General features: G+C 31.1%; 1 long non-coding RNA gene across 1 annotated transcript in view; it reads left to right on the top strand.

Annotated features, from left to right (window-relative positions):
* Positions 1–15,100, top strand: part of LOC142319156 (uncharacterized) — a 78,216-nt gene extending 63,116 nt beyond the window's left edge. The window contains exons 5-6 of the long non-coding RNA XR_012755116.1: positions 11,510–11,578; positions 13,511–15,100. This is a non-coding gene — a long non-coding RNA (uncharacterized LOC142319156). The remainder of the gene's footprint in view (positions 1–11,509; positions 11,579–13,510) is intronic.
* The last annotated feature ends 281 nt before the right edge of the window (positions 15,101–15,381 follow it).

Here is a 15,381-nt window from a genome sequence, read left to right as displayed (position 1 = left end):
CACACACACACACACACACACACACACACACACACACACACACACACACACACACACACACACACACACACACACACACACACACACACACACACACACACATATATATATATATATATATATATATATATATATATATATATATATATATGTGTGTGTGTGTGTGCCAAAAACAAAATTTTTAAGTTATCAGTGGATGAATCAGCACTGATACACTTTAAACACATATTGATCAATTTATTTGTTATAATTGTTTGTTTTTTTTTTTTTTTCAATTTTACTGATCCTTGAGATTTTGTTAAATTAATTTTGCTTTTGTAATTGCTAATTTTTTACTTGATTTAATGATGACATACTGATAAGGTTTTAAGATTTATACTAATAGAGTATACGCATGAATATTGTTGGAGATGCATTTATTTGATTTTAGAAATAATCATCAGGATAAAACATTGTCAGTATTTCCCGTTTCATTGTAATTGTCACCATCATTTTGTTAGTTTTAGAAAGGATGAAATTACCAGTTGAATGAGACTATGAATTTGAGTGGGGTCCATTTGTATGTAAATTTAATTTTGCGTTGTAGTGATTACAACAATGCCTTCCTGAGAATAATTCCAGGTACTTTCTCTCCCATGGGAAAGTCAGCTTTTTTTTTATTTATAGATAAGACCAGTCATTATTACTGATGTGGAATGATTTTGGTACTTACATATTAATGCCACCGCAGCTACAGCTTTATTTAAAATTGAGTATTTATTTTATTGAGTCTATTAATTTTAAGAAATGGTTATTTATATTTATTTATTTTATAAATATAATTTAACCAAACTTAACCTACGCTCGCTTCGCTCGCTAACCTTGACTTATTAACACAGCAATTTTTGAGTATTTATTTAATAAATTCAGTAATTATTGTTATTTAAATAATAAATAATTGCACAAGGTTAAGTTTGGTTAAATTATATTTATAAAATAAATAAAGGTTATTTTTATTTAAACTATATCAGCCCATTTTCCACCGAAATCCTATTGACTACTTTGTTTTTAAATAAAGCTGTAGCTGCGGTGGTGTTAATACGTAAGTACCATGATTTTTTATTGGCATATTAATAAATGTACTATATTTTATACTATTAATAAATATAATATATCTTTGCAATAAATTAATTTATTGCATCAAAATTGTCTTAAACTTGAGCTGCTTTACTTTACTACTGCGGCTGAAGATACCTGAGGAAAGTTTTGTTTGTGAATATTTTAGGTGCAACACTTCATTAAAACCTCTCCTCCCACTTTATTTCTACCTGTTGAGTATGGGTATAATCTTGACATTTGAAGGTTATCATTTCATTAGTCATAAGGAGGATTCAACCAGTGTAATTTTTCTGTACGTGTTTTTTTTAAACATTTTACATATGCTTAAATTGTTTTTGAAAATAAATAAATTATTGCTGAGGCATCTTATTAATTACATCTGAAGATGGGCTGCTGTCAGATAATGAAGGGTGTGAACAAAAGAATATTGTTGAAGTTAATAATATGGAAATTATTCGCAAATACAATAATTCCTTTATATTGTACAAGGAAGTAAAAAAATTAAGAGATGTATGTGTATCAAAGAAAGATAATGAATTCATGCAAATTAATAATATATTATAAATATAGATAGTATTTTAATTTCTTTTTTCTTTTTTATTGGATTTTTGATAAGTTTCAGAATAATATTGGTTGTAATACATTTAGTTAACTTTACATTCATAAGATTTACAATTGTTTCCCGCTTATACTTAACTTTAAAAATCAAAATGTTGGCAGATTAAGGATTTTTTGGTTTAATAGTGATGTGATTGTCTGAAAGATATTGTCCTTACAAACGCTGTGTTTATAGTTTTTACTCAATTAATTTAATGGCATAGGTTTGTTTGTTGGTGTAGTTGACTGATTACTACAAAAAATTATTTTATAAATCTACTGATCGGTTTCTGTGAATATTTTAATATATTTTGTCCACAGTCTCTTACTAAAAGTAAGGAATACTGTATATTAATCTATACTAAACAAGTGGATGAAAAAAGTAAGTAATGATGACATTTTGTTAATTTGGTTGACTTACTGTACAAAATAGTAAAGTGAGTTTTTGAAGACTGCATTGCACATTAAATATTTGTAGAGTTCTACTTGATAAAATGTTATCTAGATAAATTAAAAATATAAGTGGTTTTTAAGAGTTAACATTTGTATTTAATTTGAACCACATGATAATTTAGACCTAAAGTTTTACGTACATTTTACTTGAAACTTTTTTTTTACAGTTTTAATATTATTTTTTTGCGCTCATGAACTAAGTTCTTTTGTATTATTTTTGCTTGCTATCAGTTCTAATCACCATGTTAAAGATTTTATTCAAAATTATCAGTTGCGTAATGGTTATTCCTGCTGAATATTAAGTAGCACTAATGATTTCCCCATTCTAGCTGTCTATTTTAATAAAACGTGTAAGCTTTTACGAGCTGAGACAAAGATTTAAATTAAAGCTTCAAAATTTTTTATTCATAAACTCAAATTTGTTATATGAATGTGAAAAGCATAGTACAGTATATTTATTCATTTAACAGCATAACAAAAAAAATAAATAATACTTAGGTTATTAAATTATTTTCAAAATGATAGAATTTTTCTTGCAAAAGTCTTATTAAGCTCCTTTTTAAATCAGCTTCTTCTTGGAGTAAATAGGAATGGAGTAAATAGGAATGAGGTAATATATATATATATATATATATTTTTTACTTCATTGGACCTGTAAGTCATATACAGTATGTACAGTATATATATATATATATATATATATATATATATATATATATATATATATTGTATTTTTGTGAATTGTGTATGCTTTTAATAAATAAATTAATTAGCTGCATAAGACATTTGGAAGAAACAATTTTATTAATCTGAAACAGACTAGTTTAAAAACTTTAAACATAATTATTTAGGTTTTCCTTTTATAAAAAAAAAATTAATTTAGTATCATCCATTCTATTTAAGTGACTATAAAATTTGAGTTCTTTTTCTAAATTATAACATTTCAGAATTTTGGTAAATTTCTTCTAATTTGCTTAATTTATAAGCAAAGTTTGTAATTTTCATGAATTTTTTTAAAGCAAATACTGGTTAAGTATATTGCAATTAGTACTTCAATTATAATAAATAAACATAAATTAATTTTGAAGATACCAGAGGAAAGTTTTGTTTGTGAATATTTTAGGTGCAACACTTCATTGAAACCTCTCCTCCCACTTTATTTCTACCTGTTGAATGTAGGTATACCCTTGATGTTTGAAGGTATTATCGTTTCACTAGTCATAAATTTTAAGTAAGAATTTTGGAAAAATGTTTACTGCTCTTTTCCTATTGAAAAAACTCAATATTTTTTTTAATTTTTGTAATCATTACAATCAGTGGCAATGTAAACATCAATTTTAGCTTTGTATCATATTGGGTGCCTATAAATAGTGGATGGAAAACACACCAATAGGCAGATTATTATTGTTTATAAAATATATGTTATAGTCATAGATTCTAATTTTACTGAAAATTGTTAAAATTAAAATATAATTAACATAATTTTCTGTCAGGTTTTAACATTGTTCTATTGTTTTTTAATTATAGTAGATTTTATTTGTTTATTTTCCAAACAGAAGTGATGCACAAACAGAGGTTTAAATGATATGCCCTGGTACATAAAGAATTTAATTAGTAAATATTTATAAAAATCAACATCTGGAAAAAAGTTAAAGGTAAAAGTTTAAAATGTTTTAAAATTTCCCAGAGAATTCATACTTTTTCTCAATAAAATTCACTGATTATTTTGGGTTCTCTGAGAGTCAAGGTGGGAAAGTTGGGCACAAATTCATATTGCTTAGTTTCATGTTTGAAAGTCCCTTAAATTTTAAAGAAAAACATTCTTTAAACTTTAAGGAACTTTATTCTGCTATAACTTATTCTTACCACTACAACAGTGTTAGCCATACATCTCGTCACTCCCAATTGTATGTGTATTTGAACAGTTAGTTGTTTGAAGCAAATTTATTCTGGGAATTGATTTACATTATCAAATATAACAGTATGACCAACGTAGTCCACACACTAATTCCTGCGGCTAGAGCACAAAAAGCGGCGAGATCATGTAAAATAATTTTATGTTATCAAATAATATATAATACACAGCTTGCTAAGTCAAACATTATTACAAATTCAATTGGCAGTGTCTATCGATGATTTAACAATTATTAAAATCTGAAATACACAACAAATATTAGGGTAGATTATTTAGTACATTAACATAACCCTTAACATTAATAATCACCACCATCACTAATTTTACATTATCAAACATTTTTACAAATTTGATGGCAGTGTCTTATCGACGATTTAAAGATTATTGTAATCTGAAATACACAACAAATATTAGGGTAGATTAAGTACATTAACATAACACTGACAATTAATAATCACCACCATCACTAATCAGCTGTCATTGACAACGATCAGGTCCGATCACCATTATTCATTGAGCACCGATCAGGTCATAAATCACCGTTCATTGAATACTTGATCCCTATTCAATGAGCACCGATTAGATCACAGATCACGTTTCAATGACTACCGATTGGGTCAGGTCAGTCATTGTTCAGCGATCATCTTCATCATCATCATCAATAACAGTTATCAAAATGTGTAAGAAATCATTTTAAAATAATTAGGTACACCTCGTAATATGCACTATGATAAAGTTCTCTACACACAAATTCCTGGTCAAATTGTCCATTATTATATCAGATTGGTTGAATTAATTCTTGATTGGTTGTGTTGCGAAAATGGCCGTTCTTTTGGTTATCTAACTGGAGTAAAATAACGATCCCTACCATCACTTTTCATTCCGTGGCGCTGGAGTATGCTTCAATATTGAACACTTTTTCCTGTTTATCTTCCGGGAATCACCGTCAGGTATCAGTGCAGAGGATGATATTTATGAGTTTTAAGGGAAATGTAGTCTTGTACAGTCTCAGGTCGACTATTTCTGAGATGTGTGGTTGAACAGTGAAACAAGAAGAATTAGCACAGACCACCATGCAATCATCTTTACCGTTGGGCACATCCGGCCTGGACTAGTTAGTTTCACGTTGGAAACCTACAAACAGTGACAAGAGATGTAGACGAGGTATCGGGTATGTTCTGATCATGCCAGAAAGATTGTCGGAATACGTAGAAAATGCATGAAGACGTGCTATCATAAAGAAGAGCTGCAGCACTTGCCTCGAGGAGGAGGCTGTAGCAAGATACTAAAAGGAACGGTAGGGTAAACGAGGGGCTAAGAGAAGATTACTGCCGTGTCAGGCAGGCATTAACAAATGCAATAAAGGACGCCAAGGTCAGAGTATGGCACGAACTGCTGGAAGACCTTGAAGTAAACCCCTGGAGAGGGTGCTTACAAACTGGTCTTGGACCGATTTGGACGATCAGTCTCCCTCTTTCTAGTGAGGGGCGCTGCGAGTTGTAGAGAAACTCTTCCCAGTAGTTGAGTCAGAATGGAGAGAGATGACAATTGAACACAACGCGAGGTTCACGATCGGGGAGCTCAAGAATGCTGTGGTGACATTACACCCCAACAAGAGTCCAGGACCAGATTTGGTTCTAGGTAAAATAGTCAAGGAAATGGTGGCCAGATACCCCTGGATTGTGTTAGACGCCTTTAATCAGGCCCTAGAGGGCTCTCGTTTCCCGGCGTGCTGAAAAGAAGCACGACTGTTTCTGGTATTGAATAAGAGGGATATAGAGATGGAAGGAGTCACGTATCGACCAATCTGTCTGTTAAACACGATCAGTAAACTATTCGAAAGACTGATTGTTGATCGTGTATTGGCGGAGTTAGAAATGCCGGGGGGAGGATTCTCCCCTAGACATAAGGTTTTGTGAAGGGGAGGTTCAGGTTTAATGCGTTATAATACGTAAGTAACTGATCTGCATACCAAACGGGTGGCACCTGTTGTCGAAGGAGGATTCCGTTAGTGGTCCTGCTAGACGTCCGGAAAGCTTTCGGCTGTCTGCCCTGGCCTGCAATCAATGAAGAATTACGAGAAGGAATATTAGTAATTATCTGAGGGGCATAATAAACTCTTTATCTACTCCAGAGGAAAATACATAAGAGATAATTCGGGGGGGTTCCATAGAGGTCTGTCCTTTTAGGCCACTACTGTGGAACTTTGCCTTCGACGGAGAATTGAGACTGGAGTTTGAAGGGGCAGGAGAAGAATCGGAGAAATAAGTCAGAGTAGGTGGCATGATAATCCTCATATCTAGATGTATTAAATATGTAGGTGTGTGGTTGCAAATCAGTAGGCTGTATACGGAGCACTTGAACAAGGTGACGCAGCGTGTCAAGGCTGTGATTAGTAAGCTAAACAGGCTCATAAGCAGATACCTGGGGTCCATGTTCCAACATGGTCCAACGAAAAGGAGACTGATTTTGTCAATTGCGATGACAATTATTTTATACGTGGTCCCGGCGTGGGCCGAGGCCTTTGATAAGAAGAAGAACTTATCTCACAATACGAATTGTGTCTGTCATATACTGATGTAATAGGTGGAACGAGATTAGGCACTCATTTGGAATAAGCCAGTTGCATCCGGAAAACACGCTGCAGTACATGCTAAAGGAAAACATGAATGGGATAACGTAGCCTCAATGGTAACCAGAATAATACGCTATTGAGTGGGATAGGGACAGACACTGGTGGTTGGGAAATACAAGGCAGCACTGCTTATGAAAGGACGGTTCGCTGAGGTGGTCGCTCTCAATGATTGACCATTGAGTTTGGGGAAAATTAAAAAGACCGGAAACCCGGGTAGATCCCCTCCTTGCTTCTTGGAGGGGAACTGCCTCCTTGCTTCTTGGAGGGGAACTGGTTTGAGATCCTGTGGGGTCTCGGGATTAGAGGCCAGGGAACCACTGAGATTCGCAATTCGTAACTGCTAGATCATCATCAGTGGTCTTGGGAGGGGGAAACCACCAAAGAACACTGGTATCCACGATCTAGTATTCAAATCCGAACTACATTTACTAGGATTTGAACGTTGGAACTCTCGACTTTGAACTTTTGTGGTCAATATTGAACATTTTATTGTATTTTACGTTATAAGGATCCCCTATCCAGTTAGAGATTAGTGACCACGTAAATCTTGGTCCAATTTTGTTTAAGAAATGACGTGATTACATTTTACATCTATTTAATGAACAAATTTGAAAAAGTTGAACATCAATTTGTAAGATGTTTTATCAATTAAAAGCAGCTAGTGTACGTGTATTCTTCAGGTTTTTGGTGTTAAGCGTAAGTATCAAATTAGAAGGGATCGCTGGATGTAATATATTAATTAGAAGCGATTTTCAGGTTTGTTTCTTTTGCTACAGATTTCAGAAATCCTGTCGGACGCCCTTACTGGACTTAAGTCTTGTTTAAAGCAAGTTGATAACATCTTATTCTCTTTAGAGGATAATATCCACTAAGGTAAAAATCAAGTTTTGTCAATGCAGTAATTTGATTTTTGTAAATTAAGGAATCTGGAGGGAGAGACTTGTGCCAAGACGGGTTTTGAATATCCCTCGCCGATGTGGTACTTAGAAAAAACTGAGTAAGTTTATGCTTTGAATAGGTTTACGTTAAAAAAAAGTGTAATACTGCTTAGTAAGAAGTCCAGCATTTTTGCAGCTTGTATTACCAATATCTATCTGTTAAAATTACTTAAAAGAGGAGTCTTACTCGGGTAAATAAATCTTCAGGTAAAACCTAAAAAAGATGTAATAACTTGGAAACTACATTTGCTGAATTTTTGTTACCGAAATATTACCGTGCGCGAGCATTTACTTGCCTATGTATTTTAGTAAAAATTCATTTTGAATAATGAACTCTACTAAAATAATATTTCATACTCTTGTACATATGGATATTTTATGTTAAAAAGGCAATTATGGCTCTGTCTTCATTGCTAGAATTATTACGGCAGTATCAAGTAAACACTGGCTGTGGTGGTTGTCAATTTTAGTTGATCATTTGTTTTTATGGTTAACTACAAAAAAAAAGCCCCGAAAATCCCAATATGTATTTAAAAAACCTGCAGGTAATCGAGAAATAGATGAAAAAAAATAGTGTTAATATGGATCTCTGTGCTAGTTTAAATATAAGTTGAGGTGACATTTCTAGGTTATGTCAAACGTAAAGAATGTAAGTACAATCTCATAACGAGATTTCATTAGTTCCTGGAGCTTTTGAAATACAAAAGACAACAGTAAATATATTTATTTTCAATTGTTAATACATAATACATACATGAAAAAGACAAGAAACAGTACACAATGCACGTAAGTGTAACCCATCGGGTAAGTCTAGTGGTTAAACTTGTAGTTACATATGAAAATATACTACCCACAAAGCCTAAAAGCTTGACCATAGGTAGGAGTACCAGATGAACAATTATAATTAGTAAAACATTAAAATAAAAAGACCTTAATTCACTTCACATCACACATGCACTGTTTTCTTCAGTTATCTTTCTCTCACTTAAGACAACACAATATCTTTACATTTTTACCAGGTCGGTGTCAATCTTTATTGACATCGACAGATACATACTATTTAAATTGAATATGATTGCAGTCAACAACTTGGTTTATTAATGAATCTAATAAGCTTTACCATAAAATATTTGCGAAAGCGAAAATAAGTCATTAATAAAGATTATGAATAGAGTATGCTTAAGAACTGATTACTGAGGGGACTCCACAGTTCACCTGCAGGATATTTCTAGTGCATAGTTGTGCACAACTATGCACTTACTTAAGCCCACTTACTTCAGCCCTCCAGATAATATGCAAAACATTTTAAAGCTAGACCTTTCAGCACTACACATTTTATCTAATAAAAGTAAATGTTTAACTGGGTATCAAGAAATACCCAGAAACCATTTAACCATAAAAGTCAGAAACCATAAAAAATTAGCAATTTCACTTTCATCAGAAATAACTTTACCATATATACATATTGATAGTTTATTTTTGATAGCAGACATACCCTTTTACTGATATATAATTCTCCACTGATTCTTGGCAGTTTATTTTTAAAATATTGTTTTTTACCTGCTGTAATCCCATCAAGTAGTAAAAGTAGATTTGTCATATAAAAAATATATTTTTAATATGATAAAAATTTTTTAATGCATATAAACTAATATCTTTTCACTTCTTATATGCAAATTCCATCTACCATCAACCTTAAGTATTTAATTACCTGAAATGCCTCAGTTGCATTGTAATTGAATATGAGCACAATCACCATTATTGTATATTAATGGAGCTAATAAGCTGGAGACAAATGATAAAGTAAAAATTAGATATTTGGTTTTTAAAGCATTAAGAGCTAATTTGTTGACAAAACCATAAGCCTGAATTTTCCAGATAAGTCTGAAATCTGAAAAGATTTTTAGATTAATATACTAGAGCAGTATCATCTGCAAAAGATGTAGCTTTACCATAAAATTTAGGTAAAAATAGGTCATTAATAAATATTATAAATAGAATAGGTCCAAGAACCATATTCACAATTATTAAAAATAATTCACCATATTAAAAATATTCACAATTTCATCCTCGTCAGAAACAACTTACCATTTACACATTTTATTTTTAATAGTAGGCATACCAGTATAGGGCTTTATAATTTTTCACTGATTCTTAGTAGGCAATTCATATTTTTAAAATATTGAATTTTAGCTGCCATAATCCACACATCTATCTTATTCTGAAATTTAATGTATTCAGTTTAATTTTGTGGCTGAGGATTTTTACGCCATTTCTTATACAATCCATTTCTGAGAAATTGCAATGCACAGCCCAACTGTTGTCCATGGCATAAATTGATTAATGATAATGATAATCCAACATAGTTTGATTAATTAATATACCTTAATAAAATATCTAAAAAGTTATAAACTGAAAATCATCATTATCAAGAATTTTACTCCAGTCATGTTCATATAAATATGACCTTAATTTATCATAATCCAGAACCTCTTTAAAATCCTTAACAAAATTATTTTGAGTTCAGCCTTAGAAATAGCAATGGCAACAGCCAGCCCTATAACTATTAAAATGTGTCAGAATGACAACACTAGAAATATTGTGTTTATATAAACTTGATTTATAAAATATGTAATTAATACAGGATACAGGTTGGTTTATCATTATCAGTAACTAGTATCCATTTTTTGCCCCCCTCCCCCCCCCCCAAAACAATAGTATAAAATTAACTAAGGAGCTGTACCCATTCATATGGAGTATTTCTAGATATTGTTCATCATTATTATCCATTCTTTCATTAATATTTATGTTAATATTAACCATTTAACACATTAGAATTGTAGGAAGAAAGGGAAGGTGAAGGTCTTCAAGTCTAATTTTGCCTTATTCCAGCTATAAACACAGAGTGTAAAAAATAAACTAAATATATTCCAAAAGAATAACATCTCATCTGTATCCGGTGACTCACAATCTATTGTCATACTAGTAAAACCCTCTATAACAGATGCAAACACAATAAGCCTAGTAGCTTTAGAAAAATTACTACAAAAAAAAAAGAAGATATATATCCATCTATTGTATATATAGAAGCTTCATAAAGTGATTTCATGCATGTCTCAGAAAGGCAATATCTTGTTTAATCTTCCAGCTGCTTACCAATGATAAAAAAATATCAAAATTCTTAATATTTTGGTGAATTATTAGGTTATTCTGATTCATTAAGAAGCTATTGTTTACATCATTAACACCCTTCCACAGCAATATGTGATAACTACCTCCTCCCATGAGAATTAAAAAATTCACATCTAACCAGTAACCAGTAAAAATGAATTTGCATAACATGTATAACAAACACCATTTTTCACACACATCCATAGATATCAGTTTATCCCCATTATCAATCAAGTACAACAAAACAACTCACACATACACACCACACACTCATGAACCTTTTTCTTATTTTTGGCTATAGAATTTGGAATTGCTCTATGTATTTTGTTGATTACTCTTTCCATAGTTTATACTATGTATAAATTGTATAATTTTGTCATTCAATTTTTATTTCAGTTTATCTTAAGCTCTGTTTGTTTTTAATTTTTATTATTGTTGAATTGTGAACATTTCTAAAATTTGAGTGTGTTATTTTGTCAACTTCTCAGACAGTGATTTGGACCGTGAAAATTGCTTGCACGATCACATTTTTTTTTGGTTAGTTCCAGCTACTTAAAAATATTTTCTTATAATTATTAAAAGTATTTTTAGATTTTGTATATTAAGATTTGTTATAGTTATTTTTATTAATAATGTTATTATTTTTCTTTGTGCAACATTTTAAGTTTTAAATTCTTCTGTTTTGGATGTTCTCGCATTTAGGGCAGTCCAGCTTCCAAGAATTTAATCTTCAGCAAAAGAATGTGGATGGCTAAAAGGGGAGGTGTAGAGGTCATCAGAATTATTATTTTGTTACTATTAATCTATAGTTGCTTTGATATTCATTTGTTTTGTGTGCATGATTAAGGTTATCTCTATGTACATGGATATGTATGTGATTTGTATGTATGATAGATTGGCAAGTGTTCCTCTGGAGAGCTTTCCAGTGTTCATTGTATGTTTGAAACTGCATCCTTTTTACAGACATAGACATTATGTGGTTAAAGAAGTTCAGTTTATATTCCAGAGGTTGATGTGTTGTGTTTGGCAATTATATTTTTTATATATAGCCCAATTTAAATTACCTAATTATAACATTTAAAAAAAATAGGGATTAATAAAATAGAATGTGAGGAGTAAAATTGTAAAAAAAACTATAAAAAATTTCTAAAAGCTGTTTTACAGCTTCTAAAAAGGTTTCACAAATATTTAAAAGTATCTAATATAATCACTCATCCTGATCATATTAGAGGTAATAAACACCTAATTTCAAATATAAATTACACAAAAGTAAGTAATGATAGATTTAAATCTCTTACTCTAAAGAAAATAACGTAATACAGTCAAAAATACAATCGATGAATAAAGTTTGAATTCACAATGATTTTATTATTGAAATAGTACATATAATGAAAACTTTTCATATTCAGATTTAAAAATTTATTCAAATTAAAATACCAATAACAACAGTTCCATTCTCTGTATCAGATTATAATAGCAGCAGTATGAACTCATTTATATAAGGTACTGAGAGGATGAACATAACTGTCTATATTTTAATTATTTAAGATATGTTTTTTAATAATAAAGTAATAGCAAGAGAGTTGCACCTTATTTGGTATCTCACCAAATATTGTTAAAAGGATTAAAAATATATGGATAAAAAATTAAACTGCTTGTAAGAAAACAATCCATCACAGATAAAGCTATGGAATAGGATTCTGTAAGACTACTACAAACACACCATTACTGGGTTGAAATGAATTAAAACTGTATTTTTCAAGCCTTTTTCCCCTTTAAGAGCCTGGAAATTGTTCTGGTATTACAAGGCATGATAAGAAAGTAAGTTACACCCCTCTATAAAACAAACACATATTTATGAGACAATCTTTTTTTTTATTGAATAAAAAACCTACATATTTCTATCTATTTTTCAATATAATCACCAAGCTTTTTCTAAACACTTTTCATACTTTGTGACAAGTTTTTCAATTCTACTCTCATAAAAATTTCATCCAATTTCCTTCAACCATTTAAGGACTTCTTCTTTCAGTTCATTATCATTAGGGAATTGCTTCCCTCCCCAATGTCACTAGAGAGAACCAAACAGGTGGTAGTTGCAGGTTGCTAGGTCAGGGCTGTAAGGCAGATGAGGCCGCACTTCCCACTTGAATTTTTGCAGTAACTCTTGTGTCATATGAGCTGAATGAGGAGTAGCGTTGTCGTGAGGAAAACCGACTCCATCACTCAATTTTCCGTGTCTTTAATGGCTTTACGCAATCTTTTTAAAGACTCAACAGTAAGATTCGGCATTGATTGTTGTTCCTTGGGGCATAAATTTACTTTAAATAACTCCCTCAAAATCGAAAGACTATCAGCATAAACTTTCGAACACGTGGGGATGTTTTCACTTTTTTTGGCTGGGGCGAATTTTTGTGTCTCCATTCATGTGATGCTCAAGATTGTAATGAAGCATCCAGCTCTCATCCCCTGTGATGATTTGTTTCAAAAATTGTGTACCAGTCCTGGAATAATGTTGAAGAAGAGAAAGAGCAGATTCAAAACATTGATATTTGTGGTTACCGGTCAACAGATGTGGCACCATCGTGCACACATCTTATGGTAACCTAGCTGATTGTGAATAATCACAAACACGCTGCCATAACTGGTATTGTGTTTGTGTTTGTAAGTTCACTTACAATCTCTTTAATTTTAATGTTCCAGTTACTCAAGATCATTTCATTGACACATTCCACGTTTCCTGACGTGTTTGCAGTTGAAGGACACCCAGCATGCAGTTTGTCACTCACATTTGTTCTTCCGTTTCTGAACACTGGCAACATTTTGTGACCATGGGACATGACATTGCATTCTCACCGTATATCTCAACAGTTTAGTGATGAATTTCACAACAGTTGTAATTTTTTGCCCACAAAAATCGAACTAATGAACGCACTTCTATGCTGGATGAAACCTCTAGAGGACATGCCATATTGACAACGACACTACCCACATACTGAGTGTTGTACAGAATTTCTGCTGGGGGACCGTGAAGACAACAACACAACCAGTGCTCTCCACAAGATATTAATATATCCCTTTCACTCCAACAACATGGCAAGGGTATAACTTTTTTTTGATCAAGCTCTTGGACATTACCAATAAAATATTACAGTATTGGAATCAAGTTCTATATAACAACTCCTATGGAATAACAACTTCCACTCAATTTGAAAATAGTTCTTTATCATATCTAATAATTCTTAATTGTAAATATGTACTATTATTCTTCATGTAAACAATTAGCATATCTTCACACAAAATTATTATTCCTGTACATAATAATTCATATATACTCAAATTCACTTCACAGAACTTAATTAACAATAAATAAGTTAGTAAATTTTCAGGTAAATTATATAACTAAAACACATTTTAAAAAATAACTTACAAAATGATCAGTCATTCTCTTTGATCGTTATCATTTTTTGGTATCACTGTTAAGTATATCTTACAAAAATTTGGACATGATCTCATAAGCTTTTCTTTAGAACTTTGCCCAAAAATCCTGCACCCCCAGTAACTAGTATTGTTTCTCCTCCATAAAATTGTTGTATTGGAGTTTCTGATAAACTGGTGTTTATGCTGCCTTTAGATGTCTCTTACAAATAAAGACTTTACAATAAAACACAGTATCACATTTTTAAATACAATAATTACATTTCCAAACTACATATTTTGTAAACTACTTTTTATTTAGAAAGATTATATAAAGTAACCAATATAAAACAATCATTTAAAAAGTAATAGAAATACCAGTTAGAAAAAAGTGATTATTTTCTTTGTTAGGTAACTAAATAGCATAATTTTTCAGAACTTACTGCCTTTACATTAAATCTGATTAATTTTTTTATGTTGTTTTGTATCAGTGCTAAATGACTCATCTATAAATTTGGAATACTTTCCTGATTGATTTATTGTTTATTTTACTGATCGCACTTGCTGGAAGTCAAAGTAAAATGTTTCAAGGTGATTCTTTCTTAGCTGTGAGTTCATCTGTTGTTTCACAGTCCTGATTCTGAATGTTTTCCTGACTGTAACCGTTTAGAAATCCGTTTGAAGGATAATATCAGAATGCCGTTTAAGTCCTCAAACAAATCCTGATTGTATTTAACACTACAACACACTATATAATCAGTAATATATATATATATATATATGTACTGCTAAATACTAAATAAATAACTAAATACTGCTGTATACTAAAATATATATATATATATATTTTATCATTATATATCCCTATATAACACATAATCCCTATATTACATATCCCTATATCCCTAGATCTATAAACATAGATCTTAAAAAAACTTAAGTTAGTAAGGAATGATATTTTATGATTAATAAAAGTCAAACGAGTAAATGCAAACAAAAGATTATCTTTACATAAAAATGAACTATTTTTTCTTACAAAAAAATAATACAAAAATAGTATTTAAATTAACAAGAAATAATTACTTTAGAGGCAAAAATTTGATTTATGATACTATTCTATTGTAGATGCGATTATATATTATATTTATCAATGCTAT

The sequence above is a fragment of the Lycorma delicatula genome, chromosome 2 (assembly GCF_047948215.1).
Source record: "Lycorma delicatula isolate Av1 chromosome 2, ASM4794821v1, whole genome shotgun sequence".
NCBI lineage: Eukaryota > Metazoa > Arthropoda > Insecta > Hemiptera > Fulgoridae > Lycorma > Lycorma delicatula.
Note: the sequence above shows the minus strand (reverse complement) of the source record. Positions and strands in the feature narration are given on the sequence as shown.